This window comes from Zosterops lateralis (assembly GCF_965231275.1).
Source record: "Zosterops lateralis genome assembly, chromosome: 3".
Lineage (NCBI taxonomy): Eukaryota > Metazoa > Chordata > Aves > Passeriformes > Zosteropidae > Zosterops > Zosterops lateralis.
In genome coordinates, this window is record NC_139764.1 from 70,669,332 (window position 1) to 70,690,078 (window position 20,747).

The 20,747-nt window shown below is 39.6% G+C and overlaps 1 long non-coding RNA gene across 1 annotated transcript in view; it reads left to right on the top strand.

The window, feature by feature from the left end:
* Nucleotides 1–7,300: 7,300 nt before the first annotated feature.
* Nucleotides 7,301–20,747, top strand: part of LOC310907991 — a 249,577-nt gene continuing 236,130 nt past the window's right edge. The window contains exon 1 of the long non-coding RNA XR_014589757.1: nt 7,301–7,561. This is a non-coding gene — a long non-coding RNA (uncharacterized lncRNA). The remainder of the gene's footprint in view (nt 7,562–20,747) is intronic.

Consider the following 20,747-nt stretch of genomic DNA (forward strand, 5'->3'; position numbering starts at 1 on the left):
ACTGCCTAAGCTCTGAACAGGAGCTAGCATGGTCGAGCAGAACCAGGGCTGTGCTGCTGCTGTACCCTGGAGGGGCACAAGGAGAATCTACCTGGCTCTGATGTGCAAACTGATGAGGAGTAACATTGCCTTCTTGTCATTAGCAACAATGAGTCTGTGCTTTGTCACAGAGTTTACCCAGGGCTTGTAACTTTGGGCTCAGTGTTAAAGAATATAAAAACTGAACACAAAACATAGCAAATCCAGTTTGGCTGGTGCTGCAGTTGCATTAATGAAATTTGATGGATCTGAGCTGAACCTGCACCACTTACCTCTACTGCAGCATCTTTCCCTTGCAGCTCACCAAGTGGCACCTGCACTCTGACCATGCTGGACAAGATGTGCTTTTTGGCTAACTAACCGGAATTAGGGGCAGGGAAAGATGCCTTGCACATTTCTTCAGTCTTCAGGTCTTTAGCTAGTCATTCCTCATGTAGCTTTATCGATAATTTACATGTGCATTACAATAATTTTGTTCATGAAATAGATTTACTATCCTAGAACCAGACCCTAACCTTTTGAAGACATTAAGAAAAATACTACTTATTTCAATAGGGACAATATTTATAGTCTTTTCTAAAGAGGAGGAAAATTGTTTTAATTCTGTACTGTTGTAGTGTCAGCGTCTCTCTGTCTTGGCCAGCCCTGGCACCACAGTAGGAAGGGGTACGGCTTGGTAGCAGGACAAACCTCACTGACCCCTTGGGTTCTTGTTTGCCCGAACGGGTCAAGTGACAACAACAGGAAAGAAGGAGGGACTCTGCTCAGGGTTAACTACTGGCTTTATTCATCCCCCAGTGAGGATAACCTCAGTTCAGGGTGTCTGCTGAGGCAGACACCTTTCAGCAGAAGTGACCCTTTGGCAGAAAGAGCGGGAAAAGAGGTAAACCCCCAAAAGAAACATCTTTTACTGGGGGGAGGAACTCAGGGATGGGTTTAACTGAGGACAAATCAGGGATCATGTGGGTATGGCTCTGCAGGTAAACAACATATATTATAACAAATCAATAACTCGGGTGGGGAGACAGCCAAAGTCTTTTCCAATCACTCGAGGCCCTCACTGGAATTTTTTTGACTTTTGGAAGAGACCCCAAAGTGACAGACAAGACCCAGGGGCTGCATAACTTATGACTGACACATAACTGGGGTTGGGGTAAAACCAAGAAGGCTTGAATATGGGTGACATGGGGCAAACCATTACAACTTATAAAAAACAATATAAAACAAGGAACAAATACATTCATAAAACTGATAAAACCAAAAACACACCACTACACGATGCTCCCACAGGAATGAAACTACTCTGGCAGTTCAGAACTCAATGAATGTAAAAAATATATTTTATATGTATATATCTTATAATCAAGACATGAAATTTAATGGCTCTGTGAAATCATGTCCTGTTGATAGGCATAAACAACATTTGTTTAGTGGGACTTGGTAAAAAACACTGCCATGAAAGCAGAGTAAAAAGTTGACACATTTTTAATCTACAAACTTTGGAAGCCGTGTTCTTCTATCATGTAATTATAGAATTAAGGTATAAATGATTCATTTATTCCCCTCTGCAGGGAAGATGCTTGGACATTCTCATGTAAACCTGAACATATATTAACCCATTGAACTCTATGTTGTAGGGCCTTTCCCCCACCCCCCGTGGATCATGACTGTGACCATCACTTTGACCAACAGACATCAAAATTGCAACAAAAAATTCTCATTGCTGCATCCAGGTAGGAGTGAGATCTTTCCTTTTTCTTTCTTTCTTTCTTTCTTTCTTTCTTTCTTTCTTTCTTTCTTTCTTTCTTTCTTTCTTTCTTTCTTTCTTTCTTTCTTTCTTTCTTTCTTTCTTTCTTTCTTTCTTTCTTTCTTTCTTTCTTTCTTTCTTTCTTTCTTTCTTTCTTTCTTTCTTTCTTTCTTTCTTTCTTTCTTTCTTTCTTTCTTTCTTTCTTTCTTTCTTTTCCCTTTAGCATTTTCTTTAGCGATATTACTATAGATAAGAACAACCAAAATGGCTACATTGCATCCAAATAGTTCTGATATATACAGCAATATAAATATATATGTATTTATAAACACCAATCATTCAGTGTCCTTTCACTCTAATTTACCTTCAAAGGATCTATTAACAAGAACCTTGAGTGAGTTATCCTCACCTTCAGAGAGAGGTTATGGAACTAAGGAAGATAATTCTTTAGGCAGATACAAAATACTAGGACATAATAAGGCTGATTCACTGTGAAGTGGTGAAGCTCTGGCCCTCTTGTTAAGTTTTCCACTGTGGTAACTGAATGAACATAAGCTGTGCTGGTTGTACCAAATGCAGAATGGGAATATGTACCAGGCTTCTAGCTCGTGTGACAATTCCATCTGCTCTGGGTTTATGTCCCAAAGCCACATAAGGACAAGACCAGTAACTCACATTAGCTCCTTTTCACATAAGGAAAAGCTGAATATATGAGCCAGAGGTAAGACACAAAAAATTCAGTCACGTTTCTACAAGAGAATCAGGACTTCAGAGTTTCTTTCTTTAAACATAGCCTAAGATAGCTCAAGATTTAGCACTGAAATCAAACATATTTATACATGCATACACCTACACACATGCATACTAGGTTCCTTTGACCTAGACAGAGAGATTTCAGACACTTTAGGGTCTCTGAGACCTCCCCCATAAGATGGCTTTCTAGAGCATGCAGTTAAGGTAGACCCATGTTGACCTGGCCAGAGGATAAGCAGGATCCCCTACAATGCCTAACATGATTCTTGATATCTGTTTGTGCAACTGAACCCTGGTCAAGATGTCTAGCTTGGAGAATTCCTGTCTGAAGTCCTTTCTATTATCAGCCAAAAGACAGACTTTGTCTTGGACAAAACAATTCACAAGATATTTGAAAAGTGGAGTTTTCTATGCTTTCTTGGAGTCAGGGTAATGAGATACCAAGTACAGGCAATTAGACACCAGTTTGTTCACCTGAAAAAAAAATCCTTTGCACAAGATAATAAGGGAAATTCACAAGACGGTGGGAGAAAGGAGGTTGAAGGCTGGTATCTGTGTTAAAAATCATCATGTGTTCCTGGTGAGATTGTTAAAAGTTGACCATTTTCCCTATCATTTTCATGAGTAATAATTTCTTTAGCATCAACAGAAAATGTTTACATGAACTAATTCAGTTTTCTAAACCCTTTGAAGGGTCAGACCGTCTGTTGGGATGAAGTAAAGGGAGAGAAAGTGAAAAAATTGAAAGAGCAGCAGGAGGTAAGGAAGGATTGTCCAAAAGCAGAAGAATAAACATTTTTGCCTTGAGATCTGCACTGGAGGCAGCTATTAATTTATTCCTCTCTCTTGTCCTCAAGTAAAATCAGATGTTTGTACTGCTCTGCTCCAGCTGGGGGGCTGAAAGATTCATATAGTGAAGATAATCTGTCCTTCCCTTTCTCTCTCCCTCAACCTCCAATTGATTATAGATTGCACCTAGAAGGCAAAATTAACAGTTCTGATTCCCTCTATCAGCTCTGGTAACTAATGAGAAGGGTAAGGAGTTGTATGACCAGTTTACTGCTTCTCTACACAGACCTCACTGACTGGGGAGATGCTGACTCCTAAAAGGATGGACACTGAACTACAAAGGGGAATTTCATACATGGCTTTGAAAAGTTGTCAGGCTGAATTATGGTCTGTAACTACTCAAGTATCACTGAGTGAGATACCTGAGATATTACACTGGCTCTTAAAGCCATCCAATCCCTACAGTTACTTACTTTTCAGTACACTGCAGTTTTCCTTCCTTCCTTCCTTCCTTCCTTCCTTCCTTCCTTCCTTCCTTCCTTCCTTCCTTCCTTCCTTCCTTCCTTCCTTCCTTCCTTCCTTCCTTCCTTCCTTCCTTCCTTCCTTCCTTCCTTCCTTCCTTCCTTCCTTCCTTCCTTCCTTCCTTCCTTCCTTCCTTCCTTCCTTCCTTCCTTCCTTCCTTCCTTCCTTCCTTCCTTCCTTCCTTCCTTCCTTCCTTCCTTCCTTCCTTCCTCCCTCCCTCCCTCCCTCCCTCCCTCCCTCCCTCCCTCCCTCCCTTCCTTCCTTCCTTCCTTCCTCTTCTATTTTATTCTCTCTTTTTCTCTCCCCCTCCCTTTCTTCTCTTCTTGCTCTCTTTCTTCCTCCACCCCACCTTTCCTTTAAAATTCTTCCTCTCATTCTTGTTAAGGATTTTTTACTCTTCAGATGCAGTCACTGGCATTGCTGACAGTGGACTGTTCAACTTTCATGCTATTGCCATTAGAAACCTATCATGGATGTGACTATACTTGCCTCCCAAAATATCTCATCTTCTAAGATGTGGTATTTAGAAATCCCACCTCCTGAGAGGAGTTTAACTTAACAGAGATAAATGGCATTAAAAAAGAGAAAGCTAAGAAGATTTTAAAACATATTAGGTTCTGCTCCTTATAAATTAAATTTAAAACACTTAAGATTTGCATTTTTCCCTTTGTGTAAACCAAAATGGTGCTGAAATACAGTTATAAAACCTTAAAAATTATCCCACAATCCCACAGGAGTAGTGTTTTAAATTTAAGACAAGTAGCTGAATCTGAGATTCAGTCTTGTGGAAGTGCAGGCAGCATTGGCTTTATATGTTAGGTGAAAGGAAAGGGTATTTATTGACATGGACAGACAACAGAACTCCTTGATCTAATCCTTAACCTTTAGCAACTTGAAAATGAGGCTAATGAAATATTGTAACATAAAGAGGATTGGCTACAAAAAGAAAATCTTAAGCAAAATAAATAAGAGTTTGAGAATACTGTTAAAGCAATTTTAAACAGGTTTCAAGAAATGTTAAGATTACATCCTTCTTAGTAAAAACCACTACTTGAACTTCACATGCCCTTTTTTTGTGTAATTGCTAGAGAGATGAAGTTTCAGTGGACACCCAGGTTTGGTCAAAACTTCTGAAAGTGTTGGAGAAAAGTATGTAATTTTCAATGTAAAGATGTAGAGCAAGACAGTTAATTTGAGGTCTCAAAATAAAAGGTTGTTTTAGTTTCTATGTTAACTGGGCTCATGTTCTGGGAAAAAAACATGACATTAGTTAAGTGACCTGGCTTGGGTCTCAACAATCCTGATTTTGACTTGCTTTTTGTCATGTTATTTATCCTACTTTCCTGAGAAACCAGACAAATCTCTGGTATTCTGATCTTATTTCTTGTCCACTGGTGTTTAAAGTCAGTGTATTTCTGAATCACTGGAAGTATGTAGCTATGCATTTAACTACTTTTCTGAAAATAAATATACATATATATATATATATATATATTTAACACAGGTGAGATTTCCAGGTGAGCATATGCAGTGGTTCGGCTTTCCAATGGGTGCAGTTCTGGCCAGCCCTGCCGCCACTACATCCAGGGGCCACTTTGCCAGAGGCGTGGGCAAACTCGACAACGGTGCGGATAGTGCGCAGAATAGAAAGGCGGGACTCTCAGGGTGTGCAACCAAGGGGTGCGTGGTCCCAAGGCAGCGCTCCGGAGAGAGACGCTGACCTCGGAATGCCACGGCTCTTTATTGAGTGGGTTACAGGGGTGGGATTGCGTGGGACCAATCACAACCTTTTGCCAACGTATAATGAGGGAATGCACAACTTTTGAACCAATAATAAGTAACTTGGGGAGGAGGAATACATGATGAGGGGGTGGGGAAGTTATATAACTTAAAGATTGACACTTAACAGAAAAGTGGTAAACAACTATTATGGGATAGGGTTACCAAGACAACCAAGGTTTTGGCGGGAAAGTCTGAGGGAAGGAGAGAAGGAGAGAAGGGGAGAAGGAGAGGGAAGGAGAGGCCATCTTAAACAATAGTAATAATTACAAAATTATAAAACACAAATTATAAAACCAAACTGGAGCAGTAAAAACCCAATTGGAATTGAATTCAAGCACCACCACAAGCATATGTTTCTGAACTGTCTGATCTGGCTGTCAACAGTCCAAAGAGGTACATCCCCTGCATTCCTTCTTATTGTACTGAAGTCTTCATCTAGCATTGCACATTTTTAATACCCTTTAATGAGCTTAACAGTACCTCTGTCCTTTGGCAACCAGTAGATTGGTTCATAGATGAATGCCACATGTTCCTGTATTCCAGATATACATTACAGTCCCCACCATCCAAAAACACCACTGTACAACTGAAAGACAGCACATGCCAAGTTATACCTAGAGAAGTGGAGTCACACTGAGAGCCACATACTCATTTCTGAGAGATGTTTCATGGCATGAATAAGGCCAGAATGAGATTCTGCTATATATTTTGAAACTGGCCTATTTACCTGCTTTTATAATAGAACATTGTGCACCAGGCTGTAACTGTGAATGATTTCTGCAATACACCAGGGTAGTGTGTTAATTCTGTACAGTTAGTTAAATTCTGGGAAGGAAATCAAATTCTGAAAATGTTATTTTCTCCCATGAACAGCAAAAACTAGTGCTCCATCCATGATAGGTACCTAGTGTCACTTAGGGATACTATCCACTTTTTGTCAAGTTCCCTGCTCAGGCTGTCTTTTCTTTTAGCTAACCTCAAAGATGACCTGTTTTCTCTTTCCTACTTTATGACACTTATACAAGCTGAATAGAAAATCAAAAGCAAGAAAGGTGTTTTTATCAAGGCACTGCTGTTTTTCAGCTTTTCTCTTGTTTTTCTTCTGCAAACAGCAAGGTGCCAAAAAAGCATCATTTGATAGACACTAAAACATGAAGAGCAGACATCTCATCTACATTTTTACGAAGAGTAAACAAGTGGGGCATTTATGTAAAGTGGGTATTAAACTTCCCACTCCTTTCCCTCTCTCCACACATGTTCTTTACTGCTGTAGTTTTGTAGGGGAAGAAATGTTACTTTTATTTTTTTTTGGAGGGGAGGTTTTTTTTTTTTTTTTTTTTGTCCTCCATTCCTGATATTTGTTTTATAAACCGTTAACTCTTTGGGAGTCCAAGATTCTATGAGTTCCTTCTACTTTGGTGGAAAAGCTTCTGGGCTGTCTTTCTTGAGAAAACGTATTGCAGGTGACAGTGAAGAAATGTGGCTGCTCTTACCTTAGTGCTGTCTGGCAGTTCCCTGTGTCTGCAGCTCAAGTGAGCAGTAACTGCCGACTCTATAGACTGTTTTACAGTGGCCTTACCTTGTGACACCTGCTTTGCACTGCATATGTCAACCAAGCCATCATCTTCCCCTTCTACTCTTTAGTTTTGCACTTGGAGTATTACTTTATGTAGCGTTTCCATTAGTTCTGAATTCTTGTTACCGTTATTTTTCTGATCCACCTATTGTAGGAAGGGTTACCTTACTCCCAGCAGCAAATTCATGGATATGCAGAGGAGAGGGCAGAGGCAAAAATCAGTCTTGTGGTGTATAAGATGGAAAAAATCCTTCTACACAATATGATATAAATTTGACCTTTTTTTTTTTTTTTTTTTTTTTTTTTTTTTTTTTTTTTTTTTTTTTTTTTTTTTTTTTTTTTTTTCCCAACAAGTCCATTTGGTGCATGCTTGAGAGAGTCTGAGCCAGGAAATGGAATAAGTCTCTGCAGACATGGCAGGTACATTTGGTGCTATAGAGGTAGCATGGCAGGGCTCTATTACAGTAAATAATACAATTCCAGAAATAACCTATGCGGAACATATTGCTTCTGCTGCACATGTCAAGAAATGGACTTTGATCGATGTTGTTGCAACACAAAACCACACACTAAAACTTTTTAATTATGATGACAGTGTAAAAGTGTAGATGGTGCTCACTGGCAGTGCTCATAGCCTTTATAATTAACAAATGGACAGTGCAGATTAATTCTGCATGCTCTTCATGTTTCACAATTCTTTCTAGTTGCTGCCATCAGCACGTATGGAAGCAATAAGGCACAAGAGAGGGCCTGGTTTTCATCACCTCTGGGGTGCTAACAGGCATCCTCGAAGGGAGTGATTATCTCACGATAACCACACCACCTGGAGCTACCATATTGCTGCCACAAAAATTCATTAATGTAAGAGAAAAACATGTACTTTTGTGCTGGAGGATGGAGTTAGGAGTTCAGAATGCTAAAGAGCTTTATCAGGTGCTCTAGTTTGCCTCTATTCAGTTCCATATGAGAATATTCACTAGGCTACAGTACAGCTTTCTCAGTTTTGTAAACTAGACCACTGTTTTAGCAATACTTTTGCAGCAGCCTAGTATGAGAGTCAACAATTAAAAAGAGAGAGATGGCACAACCATCAGAGAACAAAAAGTCACATTCCTCAGATTGGCTTCTCAAGGGGAGTATATCAGAAGACATTCTACACACAATTTTTCAGAATAAAAAGCACAAGGAAATTACAAATCAAATTGGATAGGAGTGTCTATAATTTTAAATTTTAAATGGACTAATTTCTGTTCAGCAATGCATTTAGAGTATATTTAATTTGAATTTATCAGAAAAGTATGGAATGAAGTACATGGGAATACAATAACTCATTGTCTGCTGTTCTCTATGATAATGTACCAAACTCTTATCTAATGACTTTGATGTTAATGGAGTCGTACACTCTCCCCGACCTCTTCAGTGCTGGATGGATGTGTATGTGCTTTTTCTGTCCATCAGGTTTTATGCTTCACTCTCAACTTTCCTGTGAATCTTTTATCTTTGCTTCTGCTTCATTTCCTCTTTAGTAGGAGGGCAGATTTTATTTAAATGAAGAGTTTTATTTCTACACTTGTAGGGATAATTCCTTGGCTTTTCAAATCACTGTTAAATTACTGATGTTGTGACTATCTACTTCCATCCCAAGTGTATTTCTTGCTCTTTCATAGCTTACCCATTTAATGAAAATTTGGCTTGTCTATCACCCAGAAACAATAGGAGACACACAGAAAGAAAAACCTCCTTTTGCTTACTAATTTCTTTTTTATCTGTGTTTAGCATCTGTTGCATGTTGTGGTTGTAAAGATGAACCTTCCTCAGACTTTGTAGATTGTCGCTATGTCGGACACACAAAAGACACGCAGGCCACAGCAGGTCAAGCAGCTATGAATATATTTTAATGTCTGACTCCATCCTTATATACATTTTGTACAGAAGGCCAAAGATTGGCCAAAAGGGTCACCACCTTATGAACATCATTGGTGGACTTGACCATCAATCACATTCCTCCTCCTAGAGAAGAAATATGTAAACACATAGATAAAGTTCTAAGAATACAATATTGTTTATGTGAAGCAGCGTGAGAAAGCTGCTGCAAAGGCACAAAATTTCACAGGCAAGAAATTCAGGGCGACAGTAGATGATGGTGGGAGCCATGTAGACAGTCAAGAGAATGTGGTCCAGGGAGTGCTCAGTTGCTACGATGGCACAGAAGGCTTTAATTTACAGCTGTCTCCTGCTCACCATGTGTTTATTGTGGGTGGTTCGTCAGCACACACAGAAGCTAAGGTGAGCTCATCCTTGGAGGCAGGGAGAACTTGAGGGTCATTTGCTTGTACAGTACCTCTTAGATGCTCAGAGTCCAGCTTTAGTGCCTAAAGCTGGGAAGGCAACTTAGGTTTGTTTTTCATGAGGCACTGTGAAATGTTAACTTCCCTGTCTAGACCCAAAGGATCTGAGCTCTACAAAATACATAGGTGTTTAGGAGACATCACCTGCTCTTGCTGGACTGGAGCTTATGGCAGGACTGAAAACGTATCTATTCTGTTATATCATCACCATGGGGCGGGAGAGTAATATATTGTTTCCCACATAGCAGCAGCAGTTCTTACTGTGCACACAGTGGTGGCCCAGACAGATTCCTTTCTGTGGTGCAGGGAATGGGTAGAACAGAAAGCTCCCCTGCTAAGGCCACTGAGGTTTGTAAGAGGGTTTGTAAGTCGACTTGTGGTTTTATCAATAATGATGAAATTACGTAGTACAAAGGACTTTATGACATTCTGTGAGTGTAGGGTACCATGATAGAGAAAAGAGTCAAAAACATCTTGTGCAACACCTCATTTGGTTCCCCAGTGTCATGGGTTGAAACAGGATCTCCCTGCTAGGACCTTAGAATTCTATAGAAAGGACAGGGACCTATGGGGGGCAGGTTTTGTACTGACATGCAGTTCCGACCATTCGGAAAACGGAAGGAGACTTTTGGTAATACCCATATAAAAGCTGAAGCTGGGTTGGAGACTTCCTCTTTTCCCCCCGTCCGGCAGACATGGGCAGCTGAGGAGAGCCCAGCTTAGGGCCTGGCTGCCCCAGGGTGGCTGGAGCTGGCCAGGGCTGTGGGAGTCGCTGCCTGCAGAGGAGACAGGGCTGCAGCTCGGCGTGTCTGGGGCACCGATGGGGATCAGGGCCGGTCGTGGCAGGACCGTGCCCTGGTCCCCTTGGCTGTTGGCACCCCTGGCACAGGGGGAGGATGGGATCTCTCCCTCCACCACTCTATGCTGGGCCTTACAGAGCAGCTGCAAGCGGCTGGTGCCATCAGATCGAGGAGTGGAAGACAAGGTGTCCATCAGCCTCCCCCCCTCACCTTCATGGCTTTGAAACATTTGCAGCTGCCGCGGCAGAGATCACCTGTCCACCGCCAGCCTGGGCAAGCTTTGACTCTTCCTGACACAGATTGAGACTTTAAACCCTAACGCTTCTCAGAGCTGAAAGAAAAGGCCAGGCTGGAGACATGTGGAGGGACAATATGGAGATTTCAAAGTCAGTAAAGGAAAAGTGACTTTTTTTAAGCGATGGAGATGATGAGTTGCCTTGGTTCTAGGCTGAAAATCTCCTCTGGATTTTGGTAACAGGATAATCTTTTAAATGGTGGACAATATAAACTGGGGAGATGATTTGTGGATTTGAGCAAAGGTATCTGTGATGAACTGAGTGAATATTTTTGTGCCCCCATGAGAAGTTGAACAGAGAGAGATGAGAAGCCCTCTGCCAGTGAAGAAGTGAGAAGACCATCTCTGTTCCCTGAGTTGAAAAAGAGCCTTTATTTTTTTGAATCAGCTCATTTTTAAAAGGTACCAGCCCAATTTGTGAAATCCATGGCCCATAGGTAGTCATGAGATAGGCTACGTGATATGAGAAGTCCCACAGATGCAGATTCTTTGGGCAGGCTACTCTTGTGTGAAAGTTAGCAAACCACAGGAATGACTTCTCTCTCTCAAAGACTGAATGAAAGACTCTTATAAGTGGCACTGACCTGGAGTTCTGAGTTTTGCCTCTTTACATTGTTTGTAGAAAATGAACAGTTTGTAGTGAGAGGGTTGGTTTTAGAAATTAATTTGTGGTGGTTGGTTTTTTTTTTTTTTTTTTTTTTTTTTTTTTTTTTTGGCTTTTATTTTTCTTAGTATGTGTTAATAAAATCTATCTGGGCTTTTTTGCTTCTGAGTTGAGCCTGCTTTTGCCTTTTTCTCCCCAAATCCTATCTCTTAGTTAGCAAACAAATTTGGCAAATGTAAAACCACCGCATAAATGGTGCTGAAACCCAGGAAAGCAAACCTAAACCACAACACCCAGGTAGTTGCAGGGAAAGTCTTGTGACGATACATTTTTGCAGATTTATGGTACCACTAGAATTTGTGGGATATTTTCTGCGGCTGTTAACACCCAATGCAAAAGAAAATGACTGTATAGCTGTTCAAGCTTGCACTTGAGAGCACAGCTGTCATTTATAACATTTGCACTTACATGTCAAAAGTCTTGTTTTTGTGGCTTGATCTGGTTCATCATTCTGGCTTAGAAAAGTAGGTGTATAAGACATACCACCAGAGAAGGTCCTCTGGGTGTTTGTTTTACCCTGGAGAGAGTCTAGGAGCATCAGCAACTCGTCTCTTGCTGAAATGGAAATCTAATCAAAAGTAAATGCTGTTCAAGATCTTCATACAACTTTGCTATTATGTTCAGGATTGGAAAAAGGACTGAACTAGAGACATGAGAGCTCCAGTAAGATTGGTACTGATAGGGGTTAAATGAGCCTACAGTGCTCTGTAGGGAGCCAGGCATCAGCAGGGACCTGTCCATCTGTTTGATTTCCGAAGACTGCTGTAGAGCAGTTATACCTTATGATTGATGTCCAAAGGAATAATTTTTATAAATTCCAGAAGCTAATATGCAAGAGACTTGGCTTTTCTTCTCTCTTCTAAGACACTTAATGACAAACTCTTTTAGATTGCCATGGAGTGCCATCACTTAGTGTTGGTCCTTGTTTCCTATAATTTCCAGCTCCTAACTGCACAAGGAACCCTGCAGCCTGGAAATATGACATCGGCTGATGCCTAAGGCATAGTGCAAAGGTAGTATCCAGTAACAAAATGTGATAAATTACTAATGCCAGTCAATCAACATGGGTTTGTTCTTTCACTCTGTTACTGGTTTACTGTTTGTTTTGTGGTCTAGGCCTGCTGACTGTGTTGCCTTTAAATTCCACTACAGAGACAAAAAAAAGGCAAATAATTTACTGCATGACATGTTTGTCCTTCCCATTTTTTTAGCCTGACTGATGCTATTAGGTTCTGTGACTTTTTTTCCTTTTTAAGAAATGTTCAGCCTTTCCCTGTGAAATACTATTTTGTTCAAAATCTGGAGCTTGCAGCTTTCACATGCTAGATTATATGGTTCCTGAGTTCTGCTGTGTGAATTTTTCTTCACTGTGTATCATAGCTCATGGTGAGCTTCACAGATCTTGAACAGCTCTGCCTTTGATGGATGTTAGTACATTTTCTCAGTGGCTGCCTTTTATTAGTTTCAAAAGATAACAGTCTGTGTAGCCACACACCCAGGTGTTTATGTGTGTGAAGGGCACCAGGAGGAAAAATGTGAAATCTCCTGCTCTTTACCAAGTTTTGCCCTTCAGAATATTTACATCTACTTGGTATGGTATTTAACATAATACTGAAACTGTAGGAAGCCAGAAATGTCTCCCTGATATGGAGATAGGAACTGCTGAGATTGAATTAATTCATACTTTCTGAACCGCCAAATTCCTCTCTGCTCAAAAAATATTCAACCCCAAAGAGTTTTAGATTAATAATTTTAAAGAAAATTACCATTTACTCCGGTGGAAATTCTGAATTCCTTTGTTATGCCTGGACATAGGGTGTTTGGATACTGAAGGAGCCCTTTTAGAGAGCTGAACTGTGTTTGCTGCGTACGCCTGTTTCTAGATCAACCCAAAGCGGGAGTAGCATAAGGGTATGGCTCTTGAGACTGAAGGTTGTACATAAAGTACAGCCATTTAATGTACATAGAAGCCATTTAATGGGTACAAGAGCATTGCTGCATATTCTTGAGCACCATCTGCTGGCATTTTCTCATCTAACCAGTATTTGCATAATTGGAAGCATCTCTTTATAGAATGTTCCTGAAAGAGGCAGGAGCTGAAGCCCTCAGGAAAATAAAGTCTGTTTCTTATGCATGCTTGGAAAGAGGCCATGTAGAAAAGGTCTGGAAATGGCTTTGGAAAAGACTAGCAAGATGTTGTATGAAAAAGCCCTAAATGGAGCGTAAAGATTTGTACTGTGATGGGCAATGCCTGGAGTAAGGATTTTGGCATTGCCCATCTCTTTCTATTCTGCAGCAGGTGTGATAGCATCCATCATCTCTTGCCAAAGTGGTCCCAAGCCAAGGAAAGCGATGGTAAGGGGTTTTCTATGTGTAATTCAACAGTCAAGATGCCAGATTTGTTTAAGAACCTCCTGGGAAAATTATCAAAGAAACGTGAGGAGGAGGGCAGTAGACATGAAGGAAGGAATGTTAACATTAATATATTTTGGCTCTTTGATGCATGGATACTCAATATCCATGTGTCTTCTTCCAAGACTCAGAAACTCAGTACAGTCTCCAAAACACATCTGAAGAGATTGTCCATAGTATAGTCAATAATAAAACATTTAGACACAGGTGAATTAGCTTTAAAATATTTATCCTAGGTGCAGACACCTGTGAAGTCTTTAAAACCCTTCCAATAATTTGGCTTTGTAGCCTCACCAGGTAGCAATGTTGACTAGTGTCTATGTGGCCCACCAGTGACTCTGGTTTAGTCTCATTTCGTGAACATGGTAGTCCTACAACAAAATAACAACAAAACTTTTTTCTATATTACAGAAAACTAAGCTGCTGTTATATATTTGTGCATTTTAATTTTTTTAGCACCTTTAATGTCTCCAAATGTTATGAATGTTATTCTAAGTCTTGTGGTGGTATAAAGACTCCTTAGTGGCACCTGCTGTATTTTGTACTTAGAATTTATGGCAATGAAAGGAAAACAAAGAAGGAAACACAACACAGTGAATCCTGTTTCCTGCAGAAAGCCTTATTTTCACTGAGGTTCCCTAGTGTTCCGTGGAGTGTCAGACACTTCCATTTTTTTTGCACAGCTAGAAAATGCAACTATTAGAATTTTCAAAGGTACCAACAATACAAGATCTGAAGTAATCATAACTCAAAAATGTTTTTCAGACTTCTGTGGAGAAGTTAATTTCTGGTAGAATAGATGTTCATGAGGAAAAAATATTACACAGTCACTATGCAAAATACCAACCCCCTAACAATCACTTTAGACTCATGATTCTTTTTGATGCAGCTCCTTATTTCATCTGCAAGGAGTGTCTACCTCTTCTCAGGAGTTCAGTGCTTTTACTGGGAGCAAGATGAGTAATGACATTCAATACCATTGAGTATTCAAATAATAATGCAACTCTATTCAGATCCATTTAAGAAGAATATTTATTGAACTAGAAAAAAAGTAAAAAAGTATTTACCATGTTCTTATTTATACAGCTATGGCATACACAAATTTAGATGCCTCTTACAAGATGTGTGCTTGTGCTTTTTGATCAGCCTGATACAGCTAGACCTAGCTATACCTAGCAAATTTTCCATTTACAAAGATTAAATCTAAGCTTTTTAACTTTACCTTCAACATAAAATGCTTAAAACACCCCAGCATTAATAAGTGCATTCAGAATAATGCATTGTCTATCTGAAGCAAAATTGCAACTGAAATTTAGCCTGATTACTATATCCAAATTCTAAATTTTTTTTGCCCCAGTCAATTGCTTTACTTTCCAATGTAACATGTCACTGCAAGGGACTGTGGTGTCCAACTAGTGATTAAGTTTGAGCTATATCTTTAATTTGAATTCAAATTCTTCACACAGCTCTCAGGTTTCATGTCTTTTTCAGTGAATAATATTTTCTTTAGTTCTGAGAGGAAAGTACTTTCACATTACTATTTCTGTGTATGGAGAAGCATGGACTATTCCAAGCAGCATCAGTATTGTTTATAATCATTATCAATGGTAAATAGGGAATATTAAGTTCTGACATCTTTAGCCTTCAGATAGAGCTGCTTTCACAAACAAATTTATAATGTCTTGTCCTGGGAGCTTTGTGTAGAGATGGAAGAGATGTTAATGGAATAAAATAAGAAAGGAAGGTAGATTAATGGTCTTGTTTGTTACTCCTGAACTTCGCAGTTGTACTATGCATTTATTGTCTTCTTTACTCATTTTTTCTAACCAGTGTAGAGCTGTGGAGTACTGTGTGCTTGTACCAATTTTCTTGTTGCTGAAGGTACACCAATGGTTTGTTGCAAACACGGGTTTTCTCTGAGGAAAATGAAGACTTTTCTAAGTGGTATTGATGGATGAAAATTGCTTATTGCCTATCATTTACCCCTGTGTATCCAATGCAAAGTTTGCATTCAAGACTTAAGAAAGTGCATTGAATTAATGAGCATGAAACCAAACCAACTAAACAAAAACAGAGGTAAAAGATCAATGAGATTTCCATTAAAAGGTTTCAATTAATTAGTTGTGAGACAAAACTTATATAAACCCATCTGGAAAGGTGGCTTTTTGCAAATGTCAAAATGAGGGTGGTGTGCCATATCACTTCCCCTTAAGCAGGTAAAATAGAGGTTAAGCTGGACTCAGGGGGACCAGGCCCTGTGCTGACCCAAGGCCACCGGCATATAGGTGCCCCATAAGACTGCCCAGGCTGAGGCTTTTTCACAGGTAAACCAATGGGGTCCAGAATCTGCTTTTTCTTCTTATCTGAAGAGTATGGCTTACAACCTTAGGTCAACTTCAAAGACATTTTGTCAGCACAGCACAGCTTCTCTGCTGCCATTTAAGGTAAGGCAGTAAAAGTTTTTCCTGACTTGACAATCCTCAGGCTTAACAACCTTCTAGTTTTCTCTCATTAGAGAGGAGATCTAGAAAGGTTGAATGTTTTCTTGCCAGTATAAAAGCTGCCTCCATTGTTGCAAACAATAGACAGTTAAAGAAAATTAAACCAACTAATGCTACACACACAGACACACACACACAAAAAAAAAAAAAAAAAAAAAAAAAAAAAAAAAAAAAAAAAGGCAAAGAAGAAAAAGACATTAAAAGCTAAGACATTGCAGCAACTAATACTGCTGAGTATTTCCAGCACTATAAAACAAGTTTTAAAGCAGTTAAAAGTTAAATTACATAACTCAAGACTGCTGTGGCCTGATTGAAAATGATTGGAATTAATGAGAAGGCTCATGTGTGCCTGCATTATGAGAGGCAAAGACCAGGCTGGAACACAGGCTTACATTGTTTAAACTTGTCACACATTTTTCTGCTCACACAGCTGACTATTCCTCTCAGCTCAGTGTCCACAACCAGATCCATATGACCAAAAAGAAGACAGTATTTAAGCTAGGTGCCATAGACAAGCTGTGTTCACCTTACTCGGCAGTTAGTCCAAGGTCTCTCCTGATTCCAAGTGGTGCCCTGTGTCATCCTAAAGTATAATTTTTAACTTTTAGCTGATTATTTTCTGGATCAAAGTGTGCCAAATAGATGTGTGCAGCTATGTCTTCACCTCATGGAAGTGACTGTGCAAGTTCCATTCGCTGAGTGGTGGCAAAGTCACAGCAGGCAACTTCTTGCTGCACGTGTAAAAAAGTTTCAGCAGGACATGGATATGCCAGCAGTGTGGGTCAGCACAAGACCTGGTCCACTTAAGTTCTTCACCACTTCTGTACTAAATGCTGAAGAGGAACTAGTGTGGCATGCAGGCTTCATTTTGGCACGTGCACAATAGCATGTTTCTAGGTTGGCTTATATTATTTTCTTATGAGTAGCTGGTGTGGGAGGTAGCCTGGGAATTGGTGGCACTGTGGAACCAAAGGAGGGTAGTTGTTGTGGGGTGCCAGGTGACCCTTAGTTTCTAGAGAATGGAGTGGAGATGCCAGCCTCCGTGCTGGTGGAGCTCCCAAGTGACTTGTACACTGGGAAAGAGCATCTCAGAGCCTAAAGTGAGCTTGGTTAGTGAGATAAAAGGCTAGCAATGGGGAGGAGACAGATATCTGTTCACATTCATGGTACTCAAAACCTGCCACCTCTCTGAGTTCTTGGTCTTTCCTGGTCCCCATCTTCAAGTCCTAGACCTGTTGCTCAACTGTCTTGACACCTTTTTATTTCTCCCACAGAGTTACTGCCATATCCATTGCAAAATCAAGTTTCCTACCCTTCTTCCTCCATACACCATGAAAAAAAGGAAATTGCATTTTTTGTCTGTAGTCTTGGAATAAAATTTATCTATACATATTCTACTGAAGAGTGCTGAGTGGTTCTGGAAAAAAATCCCCATCTACCTTATAGCTAAGCACAAAGACAGTTGTAAGCAGAGTATAGGTATGGTTGAGCTTAGACGGAGAGAGATTTGGGCTGGCAATAAGCTTTACTGCATTTTAAAAGAAGAAAGTTCTTGTCATGACAGCAGCCTGTTTCTGTGTCCTGATCTGTCACATAAAGGTCTTATAAATGAACCTCATCTTGAACCTGAATGGCAAATTCTTGTCCCAAACAAACCCTGCTGAAAACAGACTGGTACTTATGATCTCTGACCGTTTCCCCAGATAATATATTCTTTATTCCAGTAAAAGCAACTTGCAAGTGTCTGTTATATGTTCTAGGAAATCAATGTTTTTTTGAGAAGGTAAACTAACTTTTCTAGGTCCTCTGCCCTCGTCTGGAGTTGGAAAAGACCTCAAAGATTGAGTCACACAGTTAGCCCACACTGTCAAGTCCACCACTAAAACATGTCTCTAATGCCAAGTCTAGGTCTTTAAATAGCTCCAGGAAAGTGACTCAACTAGTATCCCTTGGCAGCCCCTTCCAATGCTTGACAATCTTTTCAGTGAAGAAATCTTTCCTAAAAATGCGTGATCACGCTCCTCTTCTGCTCTCCCACAGCCCTGCTGGGTGCTGGCATAGTTTATGGAATTCCTCTCATGTTGTTGGGGAGGCTGTGAGGAGTAACAAAGCCCCTTCAGGTGCAGTGAGGCACTTTTCCATTGCTACTATCTTTGTTCAGTGCTTCATTCATAGTGGATTGATTGGGGAGCACATTTTTCATGACTTAATGGGTGGCATTATTTGCTTCTGAGTTTCACAGTTTTCTAAAGTCACCAGTGCCCTTTAGGCTACAAATGGAATGTTATTGGTAGATCTGTTTCATTGGATGCCTTTAGAAATCCTCCCTCTAGCCCCAAGAATAACTTACTAAGTGAGAGGGATGGGAACTGGGTTTATGCTGCTGCTGGTTAGTACAAAACCTTCCTATCAAAGACACATTATCTAGGATTTAATGGGTCATTGCTAGCAAGGTAACCATCAGAAAATGCTACAGTTTGGCATCACAAAAGTAGCCTCAATCTATGAAGCTTAATCTTGCATGCTGTGATTCATAGGTACACCATAAAAAAAAAAAAAAAAAAAAAAAAAAAAAAAAAAAAAAAAAAAAAAAAAAAAAAAAAAAAAAAAAAGAAAAAAAAAAAAAAAAAAGTGTCTCTGCAACTGTGAAGTAAGTTCAAGGCTGCTGCAAATGGGGGAAGAATAATCTCAGTGGATGAGAGAAGAGCAATGAGCATGTATCAAGGAAAATTCAGGCTGGATTTGAGAAAAACCTTTTAAATGGTTGAAGTAGTGAAGCACTGCAATAGATTTTCTGGGGTGGATATGGATCTGCAGAACTGGAAATCTTTAAGAACTGATGAGACAAAAATATATGAGATGGGACATCACTGAAGCTGAACTTGCCATGGCATAGGACAAGCTAGATGACCCCCCAAATTTCCTTTAGATTATTTTTTTATCTAAAAATGTAGTTTTTATTTCATGCCTCTCGACATTTTATGCTTTGCTTGTAGTACTGCATTCTGGAAACAAGGTCTGTAGCTGTCAGTTCACACTGAGATTCTGAAGATGAATTCTAAAATGTGGCTAATCAAAAAGAAATAAAGTAAGTCCAAAGGAGGAAACAGAGTGATTTGGAGCTACACCTGTGTTTGTGAATACTTTTTACTCACAAAACTAGATAAGTCCAAAATATTGGGTATGAACACTCTCTGGTGAGTGTTATATACTGTCATGAAACTTGCATTCCAGTAAGAATTAAATTATGCTAGAGGAGGAGATTTTTACAGGCTTCCCAATGCCTGAAAAACATGGAGGCTATTGTCTATGCATATTTATCCCTTTTTAACCAGGAAAACACTTTTACAGTCATTACAGCAGTGCTTTAGAGAGTTTAACATAATTAATATGCTGTAGGCAAGGGAAAAAAATTGTGTTTTGGAGGCGGAGCTCCCAAAGGAAACTGAGTTCTGGCTCCAGCTACATTTTCTTGCTAGAATCCTGCTTTTTAGATAAATGTCAGACAGGAGTTCGAAGCTGAAAATAGAAGCAGATGATGAAAATAGTTCTAATCGCTAAAGCAAGATACAGAAACAGCAGAATAGGAAAGTGGTCCTAGGTGGAGCTAATAAATCCATGCCTGACAGCCAGATACATTGGAGTGTATAAGTTATATGCTTTTATTCAGGGAGATTTTTGGAGCAAGATTGAGGTTTTAATGTGATTGCATTCTTGTGACAATTAGAAGGAACTGCATTACTCGTTGCATGGAGAGGGCATTGAGCAAAGGTTACCAAGTGCTCAGTCTTCCATGCTGCACTTGAATCACCTTGTGTAACAAATTGCATGCTCCATTTTAAACAAGAAAATAGAGGCAAATCACAATAGCTGAGAAAGAATGGAAGCATGCACAGGCTCCTCTGAGTGTAGATGAACACTGAATGTCATGCTAAGACAATGGCTAAAAGAGTAAGAAATAGAAATGACATGTCCTATTTACTTTTCTCTGTGTATTTTAAAATACAGCTGTTGTATTCTTACATTATTGTTGAAATACATGGATATTTAAGTCACAGGAATAAAACAAGACAAGAAATGCAACCCCTCCTTCCCCTATACCCTCCATTTCAGCGATTAAAGTAGTGTGGATTCTTTGATATTTTAAATTCAAATTCCTTTGTTGTGATTTTTATGGTTGCTTTGAAGGTTACTTTGTTGCTTTTTTGTATTTTCTTTCCTAATAGTTTTATCAAGAGATGCTTCTATTCCAGCTAAGGCACTTAAAGGAAATGCATTATTTAAATGTGAAATGGGAAGAGAGAAAATGTAAGACTACAGTGCATTTTTCTTTGCCATTCACAGGCACAATAGAACAACTCAGAAGAAAAAAAAAATAATGCAGGAAATGACATACTCTCTTGACTTATCTGCTAGCCACATCCAGATGTGGTCCTTCCACCTTTAACTAACACCAGCTTTGTTTCCAGAATACAAACAAGTATGTAGCTTATATCTACGTATTATGAAGGGGAAAAAA